An 18,974-nucleotide genomic window follows, 5' to 3' on the forward strand; every position below is an offset into this window, starting at 1 on the left:
AGATCCTATTAAAGGTACGAAGATGTTCGTTTGGATCTTCCTTCGGCGCACCACTAAATTGGCATTGATTAGTCACCATGTGTAGAATTTGTCCTTTGATTTCATAATCTGGCGCATTTATGTCAGGTTGAGTAATTGCGTGACCTTGGCCAGTGTGTTTAGCTCTCATTCGGTCTTCTATACTTAGAGGTTCCAGATTCTCCATGATTGAATTTGTTGAATTTGAATCACTATAGGATTCTGATTTAATGGTTCGTTCCTCAACAATCTCTGTTTGAATGATTGGTGGTTCCGGAGGAAAGATTAGTGGTTCAGGATCTACGAATTATCCCTGAATATTCTCCGGATTCTCAATTGTGAGGTCGGGTTCAAAAAATGGATTATCGGAAATTTGAATTGGAGTACTTGGTCGACTGGATGACGATTCTAAAGAAAAATCAACGGCAACGATGTTTGCTAGATGTCTTGATCGAGTTACAGGTGCTGAACGTACAAAAGGTGGTGAACGTTTTGCTCGGTGCATTCACTGAATATCCTATTAGTTATAAAAATAAGAAAAATTATATAAGTTATTAAATTAATAGACTTTTCTGATTTTGCCCACGTTTCGAATAGCCAAAAGATGCAGCAGAGGGGCAGGATTCGTTTGGTCTCAATATAATTGAGTACTGTTTGGCTCCAATAACCCGGTCCACGTACAAATCCAACTATTACTACGAACCAGAAAATTTTGATGTCTATCAATTTAACCACTTAAAATAAATTTTCGTAATTTAAAGAAATTTAGAGAAGAAGTAGAAAATAAAATCTAAGTCCTAAAACTAGAATAGCGAGAAATAAGAAAGAAAAAGAGCGTGTCGAAAAACGTCAAAAAATAAAAGATTGAAAAATAATAGGCGTCGAAAAATAAAAATAAGAAAGTAGCGCGTCGAAACTTAAAAAGGAACTAAAAACTAAGAATTAAAAGTTGCGTCTAAAAATATTAAAGCTTAAAAGAAATACTATATCCCAAATGGCAATAACTTAAAAAGGTACTAAAATATAAAATAAAAAAACGGCGTCGCAAAATTCTAAAGCACCTATATCTTAGTCTAAAGAAAAAGCACTTAAGGAATTTTACGGCAAATCTTAAAAATCTAGAAGTAAAAATAACTATGGTAAAAACTATATCTTAAAACTAAATACGAGCGAAAAATACAAAAATTACGCTAAAACGATAAAAAGGGGTACAAAATATAAAAATATACTTAAAGTTGTAAAAAGTACAATTTTTATAAAAATATTATTTTTATATTATTTATTTTATAAAACTATTAATTTTGTAATTTATTAAAACTAATTAAACTTAATATATAAATTAATTAATAAAAACTTAAACTAAATATTAATATTAAAAAACAACCCTAATTAGGGTTTAGATAATAATAATAATATATACTCCGTAATTAATGCAGAATAGGGTTTCCTGTTGGCGTGTCAGACACACTCATGCGATCGCATGAGAAATTGCCTTCGGGCTCATGCGATCGCATGAGCCAGGGTTTTGGGCCAGGTTACGGGCAGCTACAGTACGGGCCTCGAGTTTTAATATATATTTTTTTCAGTTTTCTGTTTTAAATTTTCTGTTTTATATAATTATAATATATTTATATAAATTAAATAAAACTTATTTTTTTATAAAATAAAGATAAAGAAACTTTTATAGAACTTATATATTTAACAAACTCTTAAAAATATTTATATTTTTGTTTTTCTTTTTATATTTTTGAATATTTAAAACGTATTTTTACAAAAACTTTTTTTTATAAAAGTAAACTAAAAATTAATAAAAATCTTTTTTTTTTAAATTAGCGTTGCGCTTCCGCCGTTTAAGCAAGAATGTTCCCCGGCAGCGGCGCCAAAAATACTTGATGTGCGTAGAGGCGTATATGAAATAGCTTATATTTTACTAGGAAATACTATTAAATATGATACAATTTTACACAAGATATTTATTTATTTATAGAATGGATATACCTAAACCTTGCTACAACACTTATAGGCAGTGTACCTAATCGTACAGTAGTGTAGTTTTTAGTAAGTCTGGTTCGTTCCACAGGGATACACTTAAACAAGCTTAACGCTATATTAGTTTTAATCTTATAAAAATACAAATATATATATATATATATATATATATATATATATATATATATATATATATATATATATATATATATATATATATATATATATATATATATATATATATATAAGGAATATTATTATTATAAAAAGGGGGTTTTTACCGTTTAATGACCGGTTTGTCGATTTTTAAAACTTTAGTCGCAGTTAAAACCTAATGTAAAATATTAAATAAATAAAAGACTTAATTTAAAGCGTAAAGTAAATAACGATAATGAAATTGCGATAAATAAAAGTGCGATAAAATAAAATTACGATAATTAAAGAGTACGAAAATTAAAAGTGCAATTAAATACAATGACAATAAATAAAAGTGCAATTAAATACAATAACAATAAATAAAAGTGCAATAATTAGAAGTGCAATTAAATATGAAAATAAAGGAATTATGCTTATTTAAACTTCCGTAATCATGATGTTTGACGTGTTAATTTTAGTTTATTCCCATGGGTTAATTGTTCTTTGTCCTGGATTATTCAATATGTTCGTCTGGTTTTTGTCCATAATAGTCCATCAGTCATAAATATAAAGTGCGAGTGTCCTCGTCAAATTATCCTTATATCCGAAGTCAAATATTCCAACTAATTGGGGACTTAAACTGTAACAAGGTCTTAATACTTTGTTTAATAATTACACCAGGATATCGACTGCGTGTAACCCAAGGTTTTAATACTTTGTTATCAATTATGCCAAGTGTCCTTGTACATAATTTCACCCCTGTTTTAATAATTTCCATAGATAGACTATTAATCCATTCCCGTGTCGGGTTAAATGAACGATTATTCGTACATATAAATATCCCGCCCATTGTGTCCGATCGAGTGTATATGGTTATTTATATGTGTGTCCAATTGTAAATCTTTATATTAAAATTAACAAACTATCATTTAGTTAAACAAATATAAAGCCCATTAATAGCCCATAGTCTAATTTCTACAAGTGTCGTTCTTTTGTCCAAACCCCAATTATGGTACAAAGCTCAATTACCCAATTTTAGTAATTAGCCCAACATCATGATTACTTCGGCTTTAAATAAGCATAATAATAACTTAGCTACGAGACATTAATTTAAAAAGGTTGAACATAACTTACAATGATTAAAAATAGCGTAGCGTTACACGGACAGAATTTTGACTTACACCCTTACAACATTCGCTAACATACCCTTATTATTAGAAATTAAAATTAAAATTAAAATTAAAATTATAATATATATATTATACGTTGAGTAAGAAGAAGGAAAAAGATGTGTTTTATGTTCACTAAACTGCGAATTTTATAGGCATGTGGGCTGGAAAAGGGGCTCATGCGATCGCATGAGTTTTGCTCCTCCAGGCCATGCGATCGCATGGCCAGCTGGGGAGGCTCACATGTTGTTGTTTTCTTCTGCCGACGGTTTTTATAATATAATATAATATAATATATTAATTTTAAGAATTAATTATATATTATATTATATTCATGTGCATAGTTGACTTGTAATTTTTAGTCCGTTGCGTCGAGCGTTGAGAGTTGACTGTGGTCCCGGTTTCGGATTTTCGAACGTCCTTGCGTACAATTTAATATCTTGTATTTTGCGTTTCGAATTTTGTACTCTTGTAATTTTGAGACGTTTCTCATCAATAATTGGAACCTCTTTGATTGTACTTTGTACTTTTGAGCTTTTTGGTCGTTTGCGTCTTCAATTCGTCGAATCTGTCTTTTGTCTTCACCTTTTATTATTTAAACGAATATCACTTGTAAATAGAACAATTGCAACTAAAAGCGTGTCTTTCTTAAGGGATAATGCTATGAAATATATGTTCGTTTTTAGCATTATCAAGGGGTGAAGTAGGGTAACCCCCAAGCATTAAATCCCTCAAATTCGGCCTCAAATTTTATCCAAAAATAGCTCCAGCCGCAAATTATGCTCACCGGGCGCAAATTACGCCCGGGCGCCAAATCCAGGCGCCTCCTTATGCTCATTTTCCACCTGAGAAGAATTATGACCCATGTCAGGCGCCTACATGCGCCCACCAGCCGCCTCCTTGCGGCTGGGTTCCAGTTTTCTCATTTTTTTTTCTTGTTTTAACCCCCGTTTTCGCGTTTTCGTCCCAAATCATTACTCGTTATAAAAACCTCATGAAATAGCTTTTTAAGCCTCAAATATACACATAAAATTCACCTCTTAACATCAATCATGATCAGCGTTTAAGACCCGATCATTAGGTACGGCTTCTGACTCAGACCTTGCTGAAGGCATTGAGCTACTTGGTAAACTGGACCAGTTACAAGAGATTGAAGTCAAGATATCGTCCAAAAGGCTCGGGTCAAATGGGATATAGAAGGTAATGAGAACTCAAAATTTTTTCATGGGTTACTTAAACATCATCATAATAAACAAATAATAAAAGGTATATAGATAAATAGGGATTGGGTGACGGATCCTTTGGTTGTTAAAAAAGATTTCTTCGAATTTTTTAAAGATAGGTTTGCAAGAGAAATATACATTACGGATGCCCCCTCTCTTAATCCTACTACTCGACTTACAGTGGAGGATAATGTCACACTTGAGATGGCCGTATCAGAGGATGAAATTCGGGTGGCGGTGTGGGATTGTGGTGGTAGTAAACACACCTATCCGGACGGATATTCGTTTGCTTTCATTAAATTGTATTGGGAGGTATTGAAAGCAGTGTTGGTAGCTTCGATTTCACAATCTTTTCATTATTGCAGGATGCCTAAAGGATCTACCTCAGCTTTTATCACATTAATCCCTAATATTGTGAAACCTACATATTTCAAAGATTACCGTCCTATATCGCTCATCGGGGTTCAATATAAAATTATTATCAAAATCTTGGCCAATCGTATTTCTAAGGTTATTGGTAAGATTATTAGTAAAGAGCAAACATCGTTTATTGCGGGTAGAAAAATCCTAGATGGTCATTTAATCCTTAATGAAACTTTGGATTGATATAAAAAATGAAATCGTCAATCGATGGTCCTCAAGGTCTATTTCGAGAAAGCGTACGATACAAATAGTTGGTCATTTCTAGATCATATGCTAGATACTCTCGGTTTCAGCATCATTTGGCATAATTGGGTGCGGATGTGTTTGGTATCGGCTCGCACGTGCATTCTAGTAAACGGGAGTCCGACTAGTGAGTTCGAGTTACAAAGAGGTTTACTCCAAGGTGACCCTTTAAGTCCTTTCCTTTTTAATTATAGTGGAAGGTCTTCATCTGATTTTGATGGACTATGTGAACCAAAATTTGATCAAGGGTGCAACGATCGGTTTCAATTCAGTTAAGGTATCTCACCTTTTTTAGGTCGACGACGCGATCGTTATCTCATATTGGGACAAACGTAGCTTGGATAATATAATGCAGGTTTTCAATGTTTTTCATCGTTTTTCCAGGTTAAAAATCAACGTGAATATGTCTAACTTATATGGAGTGGGAGTTCCCGAGTCAGAAGTTGATGATTACTCATGGGATATCGGTTGTGTTAGAGGTTCATTACCATTTATCTATATGGGACTTCCAATGGGGTGAACATGAATGGAAAGTCCACTTGAAAAGTTTTGATCGAAAAATTCTATAAGCGTCTATCTAAGTGGAAAGTAAATCTCCTATCTATCGGTGGTCGTCTTACATTAATTAAAGCAGGTCCTTGGTAGCATTGAGGTTTATTTTCTTTCGTTGTACAAATGTCCGGAGGGAGTCATCAACGAATTAGAAAGTCTACGATCGGATTTCTTTTGGGGATCTTCTATTGGTAACGGAAAATACATTGGATAAGTTGGGATCAGGCACTTTCTTCCCTTGATAATGGAGGCTTAAATAATGTTAGTTTACGGGCATTTAATCACTCACTTATTTTCAAATGGATTTGACGTTTTGCTTCAAGTCCGGATGCTAAATGGGTTGAGATCATCACGTCTATCTGAAGGCGCAGGTTTGGATGGTGGTGTTATTCGTGGTTCGGGTATATGGTATAACATTTTGTCTATGTTGTGTAAATCCATCTCTAATGGTTATCTGCCTCAAAATGTCTTAATAAGGAAGATTAGAAATGGTCATAACACACATTTTTGGCTTGACAATTGGTTTGCAAGTGGAAGTTTGAAAAGAAAATACAATAGACTTTACCATCTCGATACACAAGGGAATTGTAGTCTCGCGGATCGTCATAGGAACGGATCTTGAAACTGGTCGTGGAATAGACAGAATATTAGATCACGTAACATGGAACTACTAGAAAATATGTTGGCCGAATTTGGGACTGTCACGCTCTCTGAGTAGCCTGATGGGTGGAGCTGGAACATTTCCTCCGATGGAATGTTTAGTGTAAATTGTACCCGATAATTCATAGATGATATTATTCTTCCTCATGTTGGAGTTCCCACGTACTGGTGCAATTTGATCCCCACAAAATAAATGTTTTTATGTGGAGGATGAAGCGAAATTGGTTGCTGATAATGCTAAAAACGAACATATATTTCATAGCATTATTCCTCAAGAAAGACAAGCTTTTAGTTGCAATTGTTCTATTTACAAGTGATATTCGTTTAAATAATAAAAGGTGAAGACAAAAGACAGATTCGACGATTTGAAGACGCAAACGACCAAAAAGCTCAAAAGAACAAAAGACAATCAAAAAGGTTCCAATTATTGATAAGAAACGTCTCGAAATCACAAGAGTACAAGATTCAAAACGCAAAGTACAAGATATTAAATTGTACGCGAGGACGTTCGAAAATCCGGAACCGGGACTAGAGTCAACTCTTAACGCTCGACGCAACGGACTAAAAATTACAAGTTAACTATGTATATAAATATAATATAATATATAATTAATTATATTAATTATATATATATTATATATATATATTAAAAACTGTCGGCAGCCAGAAACTCCAAGGGTGTGAATTGAAAATACCTCTCCGCGACTCGCGGAGTTTGAAGGGCTTTTTGCCGCGAGTCGCGGAGCCCCAAATTTCACTTCTGGCTATAAAGCCAACCGAATTCTGATCGAATTTATCATCCTTTTTCTCTTCCTCTTCAACGTAAATATATTTATATTTATAATTTATATTTTAATTTTAATTATAATTCTAATAATAAGGGTATGTTAGCGAATGTTGTAAGGGTGTAAGTCGAAATTCTGTCCGTGTAACGCTACGCTATTTTTAATCATTGTAAGTTATGTTCAACCTTTTTATATTAATGTCTCGTAGCTAAGTTATTATTATGCTTGTTTAAAACAAAGTAATCATGATGTTGGGCTAATTACTAAAATTGGGTAATTGGGCTTTGTACCATAATTGGGGTTTGGACAAAAGAACGACACTTGTGGAAACTAGACTATGGGTTATTAATGGGCTTTATATTTGTTTAACTAAATGAAAGTTTGTTAATGTTAATATAAAGATTTACAATTGGGCGTCCCTATAAATTACCATATACACTCGATCGGACACGATGGGCAGGGTATTTATATGTACGAATAATCGTTCATTTAACCGGACACGGGAATGGATTAATAGCCACTAGAATAATTAAAACAGGGGTGAAATTACATTCAAGGGTAATTGGTGTAATTGTTAACAAAGTAGTAAAACCTTGGTTTACACGCAGTCGATAACCTGGTGTATTCATTAAACAAAGTATTAAAACCTTGTTACAATTCGAATCCCCAATTAGTTGGAATATTTATCTTCGGGTATAATAATAATTTGACAAGGACACTTGCAATTTATATTTATGACTGATGGACTGTTATGGACAAAAACCAGACGGACATATTGAATAATCCAGGACAAAGGACAATTAACCCATGGGCATAAAACTAAAACCAACACGTCAAACATCATGATTACGGAAGTTTAAATAAGCATAATTCTTTTATATCATATTTTATTTCCTTTATTTTATATTTAATTGCACTTCTAATTATCGCACTTTTATTTATTGTTATTTCATTTTATCGCACTTTTAATTATCGTACTTTTTAATTATCGCAATTTAATTTTTATCGCATTTTTATTATTCGCAATTTCATTATCGTTATTTACTTTACGCTTTAATTTAAAGTCTTGTATTTATTTTATATTTTACATTAGGTTTTAACTGCGACTAAAGTTTTAAAATCGACAAACCGGTCATTAAACGGTAAAAAACCCCTCTTTATAATAATAATATTACTTATATATATATTTGTATTTTTATAAAAGTAAACTAATATAGCGTTGAGCTTTGCTTAAAGATCTCCCTGTGGAACGAACCGGACTTACTAAAAACTACACTACTGTACGATTAGGTACACTGCCTATAAGTGTTGTAGCAAGGTTTAAGTATATCCATTCTATAAATAAATAAATATCTTGTGTAAAATTGTATCGTATTTAATAGTATTTTCTAGTAAAATAATAACTATTTTATATACTACCCCGCTGCACATCAAGTATTTTTGGCGCCGCTGCCGGGGAAATCTTAAAAGCCGGAAGCGCAACGCTAATATAAAAAAAAAAAAAAAAAACAAGATTTTTAGTTACTTTTATTAAAAGTCATTTTTTTTTGTAAAATTACGTTTTAAAAATTCGAAAAATATAAAAAGAAAAACAAAAATATTAGTATTTTTAGGATTTTGTTAGATATTTAAGTTTTATAAGTTTCTTTATTTTTATTTTAGTTTATAAAAATATAAGTTTTAATTTTAATATCTTTTAATTATTTAAAAAACAGAAAACAAAATAAAAAAAAAAAAATAAAGAAAAACGCGTAAAAACAAAAGCTGTCAACTGAATTCCTGAACCCCGCGACTCGCGGGGTTTTCTTCTTTATTTGCCGCGACTCGCGGAGGCCCTCTGACACACGGACAAAAACCCTAATTTCGCATTGATTACGGGTAATAATTTATTATTATTATTATTTAACTTAATTATTATTATTATTATTATTAATTTTAGTTTTATTTTTACTTTTTACTTTATATTTATGTATTTTGTTTAATTAGTTTTATTAAAATTGTAAAATTAATAGTTTATTAAATAAATAACATAAAAATAATATTTTTATAAAAATTGTACTTTTTACAACTTTTTGTATATTTTTATAATTTGTACCTTTTTAATCGTTGTAGCGTAACTTTTGTATTTTTAGCTCATAATTAATTTTAAACTTAGTTTTTGCTATAGTTATTTTTACTCCTATATTTTTAGGCTTTGCCGTAGAATTCCTTAAGTGCTTTTTCTTTAGACTAAGATTTAGGTGCTTTAGAATTTTGCGACGCCTTTTTAAGTTTTAGTTTCTTTTTAAGTTATTTCCATTTGGGATTTAGTTTTTCTTGTAAGCTTTAATATTTTTACACCTTTTACTATGTATCAATTATCATTCCAATTAGTAATTTCAATTTGCGATTATAATTTTAAGTTAGTTGTAGTAATAAGGTTAAATTAGTTAAGTATTTTTAAGTTTTTATAAGTTTCTTTTATTTTTCCGTCACCTTTTATTTTTCAACCATATTTTTTTTCTTTTTCGACCTTTTTCGACGAACTCTTTTTCTCTCTTATTTCTCGCTATTCTAGTTTTTAGGACTTAGATTTTTATTCTACTTCTTATCTAAATTTCTTAAAATTACGAAAATTTATTTTAAGTGGTTAAATTGATAGACATCAAAATTTTCTGGTTCGTAGTAATAGTTGGATTTGTACGTGGACCGGGTTATTGGAGCCAAACAGTCCTCAATTATATTGAGACCAAACGAATCCTGCCCCTCTGCTGCATCCTTTGGCTATTCGAAACGTGGGCAAAATCAGAAAAGTCTATTAATTGGATAACTTATTATAATTTTTCTTTCCTTTTTAAAAAAAAAAACTAATAGGATATTCTGTGAATGCACCGAGCAAGACGTTCATCACCTTTTGTACGTTCACCACCTGTAACTCGATCAAGACATCGTTTAACAAATATAACCGCCGTTGATTTTTCTTTAGAATCGTCATCCAGTAGACCAAGTACTTCAGTTCAAATTTCCGATAATCCATTTTTTGAACCCAACCTCACAATTGAGAATCCAGAAAATATTCAGGAACGGTTCGTAGATCCTGAACCACTAAACTTTCCTCCGGAACCACCAATCATTCAAACAGAGATTGTTGAGGAACGAACTATTAAATCAGAATCATCTAGTGATACCGATTCAACAAATTCAATTATGGAGAATCTGGAACCTTTAAGTATGGAAGACCGAATGAGAGCTAAACGCACTGGCCAAGGTCACGCAATTACTCATCCAGACATTAATGCGCCAGATTATGAAATCAAAGGACAAATTCTACACATGGTGACTAATCAATGCCAATTTAGTGGTGCGCCGAAGGAAGATCCAAATGAACATCTACGTACCTTTAATAGGATCTGCACACTATTTAAAATCCGAGAAGTGGAGGATGAACAGATATATCTCATGTTATTTCCCTGGACTTTAAAGGGAGAAGCCAAAGATTGGTTGGAATCGTTACCTGAAGGGGCGATTGATACATGGGACGTTTTAATTGATAAATTTCTTAAACAATTCTTTCCTGCATCTAAAGCCGTAAGACTTCAAGCAGAAATTGTTACGTTCACACAGAAGCCAAATGAAACTCTATATGAGGCGTGGACAAGATATGGAAAGTTGTTAAGAGGATGTCCGCAACATGGTTTAGACACTTGTCAAATAGTACAAATATTCTACCGAGGATGCGACATCACTACAAGAAAAGACATAGATATAGCAGCTGGTGGTTCGATTATGAAGAAAACCGAAACTGATGCTTACAAAATTATTGATAATACTGCTTCCCACTCACATGAGTGGCACCAAGAAAAAGATATCATTAGATCATCTAAAGCAGCTAGAGCCGATTCTAGCCATGACTTAGATTCCATTTCCGCAAAGATAGATGCTTTCGAGAGACGAATGGAAAAGATGACTAAAGATATTCACTCAATACGAATTAGTTGTGAGCAGTGTGGAGGACCACATTTGACAAAAGATTGTCTCAGTATTGAATTAACAATGGAACAAAGAGAGAATATTTCATACATAAACCAAAGGCCTGGAAATAATTATCAGAATAATTATCAACCGCCAAGACCAATTTACAATCAAAACCAGAATTATAACCGAAATATTCCATACAACAACCAACAAGGTCCTAGCAATCAACAAGTATCCAATAATACTTACAATCAGCAAAGACCGAATTTTCAAAACAAACCACCACAACAAACCGATGATAAAAAGCCGAATTTAGAAGATATGATGACAAAGCTAGTTGAAACTCAAACGCAGTTTTTCACATCTCAAAAACAAACCAATGAACAAAATGCTCAAGCATTTAGAAATCAACAAGCTTCTATTCAAAATCTGGAACAAGAAGTAAGTAACCTAGCAAGGTTAATAGGTGAAAGAAAACCGGGAAGTTTACCTAGTGATACAAATGCTAACCCCCGGAATGAAACAGCTAAAGCTATTACCACAAGAAGTGGTACAACACTTAAACCACCTGAAATACCTGTAACTTCTGATGAAACTATTCCTACTCCACAAGAACCACAACCTGATCAGGATAAGGAAAAAGAACCGGTAGTTGAAAAGGTTAATGAAGATAACACAGTTAAGGATAAACCTTATGTTAAACCATACCAACCACCACTTCCTTATCCGAGTAAAATGAAGAAGGAAAAACTTGAAGCCGAGCAATCCAAATTCTTGGATATGTTTAAACAAATAAATGTAAATCTTCCTTTCATTGATGTGATTTCAGGAATGCCAAGATATGCTAAATTCTTGAAAGATCTAATCACGAATAGAAAGAAAATGGAAGAACTCTCGGCTGTTACTATGAATGCTAATTGTTCAGCAGTGCTGTTGAATAAGATACCAGAAAAACTATCTGATCCAGGAAGTTTCACAATTCCATGTTTTCTGGGTAGTCTTAGTTCAATAGAAGCATTGGCAGATTTAGGTGCTAGTATAAATCTAATGCCGTATTCACTATACGCTAAACTAGACCTTGGAGAATTAAAACCAACAAGAATAAGCATACAACTAGCCGATAGATCAATAAAATATCCTAGAGGGATAATGGAGAACATGCTAGTTAAAGTTGGTACTTTAGTATTCCCAGTAGATTTTGTTGTTTTAGACATGGAAGAAGATTCTCAAGTTCCTCTCATATTAGGAAGACCATTCTTAAACACGGCTAAAGCAATGATAGACGTGTTCGGTAAGAAACTGACCCTAAGTATAGAGGATGAGAGTGTTACCTTTTCAGTTGATAGAGCAATGCAACAACCACAATCTGCAGATGATACATGTTATTATATTCAAACTATAGATGCACATGCAGAATTATTAGAAGAATTTCCAGAATTACAAGGAACAGGAGAATGTTCTTTAGGAGAAGGTAATGAACAAATTGATGAAGCTGAAATGTTAGCTACACTTATAGCTAATGGATATGAACCAACAACAGAAGAAATTCAAATGCTAAAAGAAGAAGACAGATATCGATATAAATCATCGATAGAAGAACCTCCAAAATTAGAGTTAAAACCACTTCCAAACCATTTGGAATACGCTTATTTACATGGTGAATCTGAATTACCTGTAATAATATCGTCTTCTCTTACTGAAAATGAGAAATCACAGCTCATTTCTGTGTTGAAAGCTCATAAACCAGCCATTGCATGGAAGATTCATGATATTAAAGGAATAAGTCCTTCGTATTGCACACATAAAATCCTTATGGAAGAAGGTCATAAAACGTATGTGCAACGCCAACGAAGACTAAATCCTAATATGCAAGATGTAGTTAAGAAAGAGATTATTAAACTGCTAGATGCAGGTTTGATATATCCAATTTCTGATAGTCCATGGGTAAGCCCAGTTCAATGCGTACCTAAGAAGGGTGGCATGACTGTCATTACAAATGAGAAAAATGAGCTTATTCCTACTAGGACTGTAACAGGATGGCGTGTATGTATTGATTATAGAAAATTAAATGACGCCACCAGAAAAGATCACTTTCCCTTACCTTTCATAGATCAAATGTTGGAAAGATTAGCCGGAAATAGTTACTATTGTTTTCTAGATGGATTTTCCGGATATTTTCAAATTCCAATAGCACCCGAAGACCAAGAGAAAACCACATTCACGTGCCCTTATGGTACTTTTGCTTACAAACGCATGCCATTTGGACTTTGCAACGCCCCTGCAACCTTTCAAAGGTGTATGATGGCGATTTTTCACGACATGATAGAAGAATGCATGGAAGTATTCATGGATGACTTTTCAGTCTTCGGTGATACATTTAAATCATGTCTAGTTAATCTGGAACGAATGCTAATTAGATGCGAAAAATCAAATCTAGTACTTAATTGGGAGAAATGCCATTTCATGGTTAAAGAAGGCATCGTTCTTGGACATAAAATTTCAAAAGAAGGAATTGAAGTGGATAGAGCTAAAGTAGATGTAATTGCTAAACTTCCACATCCCACCAATGTTAGAGGAGTTAGGAGTTTTCTAGGGCATGCCGGTTTTTACCGACGTTTTATAAAAGATTTTTCTAAAATTGCCACTCCTATGAATAAACTCCTAGAAAAGGATGCGCCATTCATCTTTTCAGATGAATGTATCAAATCTTTTAATATTCTTAAAGAGAAACTTACTAATGCACCAATCATGATAACACCAAATTGGAATCTACCATTTGAACTAATGTGCGATGCAAGTGATTTTGCAATGGGAGCCGTTTTAGGACAAAGGATTGAAAAACGATTTCAACCTATATATTATGCTAGTAAGACATTACAAGGAGCACAAACGAACTATACAACTACTGAAAAAGAACTCCTTGCTATTGTCTTTGCTTTTGACAAATTTCGATCATATCTAGTTCTAGCAAAAACGGTGGTCTATACCGACCATTCTGCTCTTAGATACCTATTTTCAAAACAAGATGCTAAACCAAGATTAATCCGTTGGATCTTACTCTTACAAGAGTTTGATATTGAAATCCGAGATAAAAAGGGAGCAGAAAATCTCGCCGCTGATCATCTTTCTCGTCTTGAAAATCCCGAATTAGAAGTTCTGAATGAATCAGCCATACAAGACAACTTTCCTGATGAATATCTATTGAAGATAGATTATAAAGAAATCCCATGGTTTGCAGACTATGCAAACTACTTGGTTTGTGGATTCCTTGAAAAAGGATTATCGTACCAAAGACGAAAGAAATTCTTCAGTAATATAAAACACTATTTCTGGGAAGATCCACACCTGTTTAAAAGTTGTCCCGATGGAATAATACGCCGATGTGTATTTGGAGATGAAGCTAGTAAAATTTTAAACCATTGTCACACAGGACCAACAGGAGGGCATTATAGGCCTCAACTAACAGCAAGAAAAGTTTATGAAGCTGGATTCTATTGGCCTACAATTTACAAAGACGCACACCTTCTTTGCAAATCCTGTGATGCATGTCAAAGGGCCGGAAAAATAAGTCAACGTGATGAAATGCCACAAAATGTCATCCAAGTATGTGAAGTATTTGACATTTGGGGTATTGACTTTATGGGTCCATTTCCAAAATCTCATAATAATCTATATATACTCGTAGCCATTGATTATGTATCTAAATGGGCGGAAGCACAAGCTCTCCCAACTAACGATGCACGAGTTGTAGTCAACTTTTTAAAACGTCTTTTTGCAAGGTTTGGAACACCGAAAGCTTTAATAAGTGATCGGGGTACTCATTTCTGTAATAATCAACTTGAGAAAGTTCTTAAAAGATATGGAGTAACTCATAAAATCTCCACCGCATATCATCCACAAACAAGTGGACAAGTTGAAAATACCAACCGAGCTTTAAAACGTATTCTAGAGAAAACCGTAGGATCAAATCCGAAGGAATGGTCCATTAAATTGGAGGATGCACTCTGGGCTTTTAGAACAGCCTACAAAACTCCAATTGGAACCACACCTTTTAGACTTGTTTATGGAAAAGCGTGTCATCTTCCAGTAGAAATTGAACACAAAGCATTTTGGGCTTTGAAGACATGTAATCTTGATTTACATGAAGCCGGACGTCTACGATTAAGTCAACTAAACGAATTAGAAGAATTAAGACATGAAGCATACGAAAATTCGTTAATATATAAAGAAAGAACGAAGAAATGGCATGATAAAAGAATCAGAAGTTCAAAAGAATTTAAAGAAGGAGACAGAGTTCTTCTTTTCAATTCACGATTCAAGCTATTTCCTGGAAAATTGAAATCAAGATGGTCTGGACCATTCATAGTCAAAAGAGTTTTCCCATACGGAACGATAGAATTGATAAATTCAAATGGGATTGAATTTAAAGTTAATGGTCACAGAGTTAAACATTACATACATGGTCCGATGGAGGTCGACAACGAAGTTAATCACAATTTCGATGCCACAGCTAACTAAGTGTGAGGAGAATCAAGTCTTTAAAGGATAATATATATTTCTGTTAGAGTTAGATTGTCTGTTTTCGTGTAGTTCTCGAAAATGGAACACGTATGGTCTTTCCCTAGCAGACCCTAAAGAACTAGTCTTCTCCCCCCATTCTGAATTTTTATTTTTTAGGTTTTTACAAAATGAAGACTGCCTGTGAACTAAACCATGGTCTAATGCTACACGCTTTGATCACTAAAAGAAATAATGACATACTACCGAGCGAAATAGTATCAGTAATCAGAGAAAGAATGGACGGAGTTAGAAAAGGATCCAGATGCGAAGATAATAAGTTACAATTTGGTAAAGGAAAATCAAAATCCGCAGCGAAAAGAAGAGCACGACACCTAGAAAAATGTCACAAATGCGGAAAATGGTCACATGGAGGTAAATGTTCAAATAATCAAACCTATTCAAATACCGAATTTGTTACTTTATGCAGAGACGGACCGTTCATATGTTTAGAAGAAAAGACAATGAATGCTCGAGGTTACGCCTATGCAGCCATGGAAGACCAATTAAACCGACTATCTTATGAATATAATAGATCATATAACTAAGAAATCTATTTCACAGGTATGTCTGTACAGTTTTTATTTTTATTTTTATTTTTAACCTTTTGATAATAAACGCTAATTTGTTCGCTAAAAAGTATTAAATTGGTATTAAATAAAATTAGGTTTGGCGACCGAAATTATTGATATCCTTCAAAAATTTATTACATCACTGCGAAATTTAACGTTTATTCTTAAGGTATAAATATCTTTAATCAATCAACCCAAAATATTTCAAAAATTCGTCATGAGTTAAATTAGGTCTTGAAACCGAAATTACTTTACCGAAAAGAGGGGCGCATATTTTTGATAATATTTGATTGATTAAAGTGGGATAAAAAGACAAAAAGATTTTTAATTTTATTATGTTTTTAAAATTAATATTTAAATCTTAAATTAATATTGTAAACTTTGTAAAAACAATATATTTAAAATTGTAAATATTTGATAAATTTATATAAGTGTGGTATGAATTTATAAATTTTTAAATTAAGTTTGGTGTGAATTTTTAATTTTTAAAATATGAATTTTAATTTTATGCATTTTAAATTTTGAGTTTGGTGTGAATTTTTAATTTTAATTTTGAATTTTATATTTAAGTTGTGTGAATTTAAAAACAAAAATTTACTTTATCTCATTAAGTTAAGAATATGATTTTTAAAATTCGTCGTAAGTTGAAGACTAGGTCTTTGAACCGAAATTGCTTTACCCGAGGGAGGGACGAGAACTTTTATTATCATTATTTTTAATCTTATTGATTTAAAGTATGCCAAAAACATTAAAAAACCCAAAAATCTTAGCTTTTAAAACAATCGCTACAAAAAGACAAATTTTAAAATTTTGTCGAGGGACGGACTAGGACATCGATCCGAAACGACCTCGTCCTAAATAACAAGGGAAACAAAATTTTAAAATTAATTTCTTAATTGTTTTATAAGTTAAAGATTATAAAAAAAAAAAAAAAAAAAAAAAAAAAAGGGTAAACTCCGCGACTCGCGGAGTTTGCAGTGCAAACCTTCGCGACTCGCGGAGGGACCAAATTACAGAAAAAAAAATAAAACAGCTGCACACGATCAGTTCACTCCCACCAACACATAAACACCCAAAATACTTCGAAAAAACCCGAGAAAACCCACGAAAATCATCCCAAAAACTCGATTTTTCACCGTTAATCTTCAAATTTTTCACTACAATCATGTTGAGGAGGATCTTATCTAAGAATTACTCAAGAAAACAGGTACAATTACACCCCAAATCACCTTTAAATCCGAATTTTAGTGTGTTCTTGAGCATATTTTCATAATTTGAATTTTGTTAATTTTTAGTGTAATTAGTGTTAAATTGTTAGTATATTATGCATGTATAACCTAGATTGATGCTTGTTAACATGATTTGAAGCCAAAAACTTCAAAATCTTTAGAATCTAGGGTTTGTGTTCTTGAGCAAATTTGGGGCTTTTTGATATAAACAGGTTATGGCCGATTTTTGTCATGAATTGTTGCTAAATTGAGTAGTGTAACATGTCTAGGTAGTTAAAAGATCCAAACTTTGAGCCTAAACATGATTTTGAGAATTAAAGTGGACTTTTTCAAGTCCAAAATTCATGAACTTGATTTTTGAAAGATAATGCCATTTGAGACTTGTTTATTTGCTAGTAATGATTATTTTGACATGTTATTTGAGTTGAATGCTTATGAACTTGGCGAAAATTTTCGTATATGCTTATTTGAAAAAGTGTAGATTTGATAAAAATGTGGAAATAAGCTTAAGTTTGATATAAATTGATAATGTCATTGTAATTATTTTGATTGATGATTTTGCTGACACTAATGCATATTTGGATGCACAAAATTTGTGTTTGATGTGTTTTGCAGAATGAAAGGGGTGAATCTTCATCCCAAGCCCGCCATGCTCCTGCTGAGAACTTGGAACAACAGGAGGTAGATAACTACTACAAGCAGGATGTACCTCATCCAGTCATGACCTTTTCAGATATGCACTTGGAACAGTTGCACCCGAACCTGAGATTTGACAGACTTTGGATAGATTATCCAAAATATCAACGGGGTTTGCATACTCTTCATTCCAAGGTTGTTGAGGTACCAAGGGTCATAGAATGGGGACCCTTGGAAGCTGTAGAATTGGCCGGGCCAATTAGGGAATTACTGGTACAGAGGTATGGTAATTCTTCTTTTAATGACTGGATATGTTTATTCACCATACGCAGACCTGTATATAAAGTATGGTGTGAAGAGTTGTTATGTAGTATAGAGTTGAATGATCGGGTAGCTAGTTTAACCGATCGTTCTTTTATTAGATTTTTGTTAGGCGGTTCGATGCGCCACATGTCTTTACTGGACATGGCTCAGGCTTTACGTATATATACGCCTGAGGAATTAGCGTCTGCCGATTGTAGAGGATTGATACTAAACGGTAGGAAAATAGATGAGAATTTTGATACACACGGTGTGTGGAGTCAAATGACAAGCCATCACCGTTTTAAAGGGGGAAACTACTCTTATTTGGATATAGATAGAGCCGAATTAAGAGTAATACATAGGTTTTTAGCTAATTCGATTACACAAAGGGGTAAAAACAAAGAAAAGGTAAATGAACAAGATTTGTTTTACCATATGTGTATTCGAGACCCACACAGCGCTGTAAGTATACCATATTGTGTGGGTTATTATTTATCAGCTATGGTTCGAGGGATGCGTCCACATA

The sequence above is a fragment of the Rutidosis leptorrhynchoides genome, chromosome 7 (assembly GCF_046630445.1).
Source record: "Rutidosis leptorrhynchoides isolate AG116_Rl617_1_P2 chromosome 7, CSIRO_AGI_Rlap_v1, whole genome shotgun sequence".
NCBI classification, from domain to species: Eukaryota; Viridiplantae; Streptophyta; class Magnoliopsida; order Asterales; family Asteraceae; genus Rutidosis; species Rutidosis leptorrhynchoides.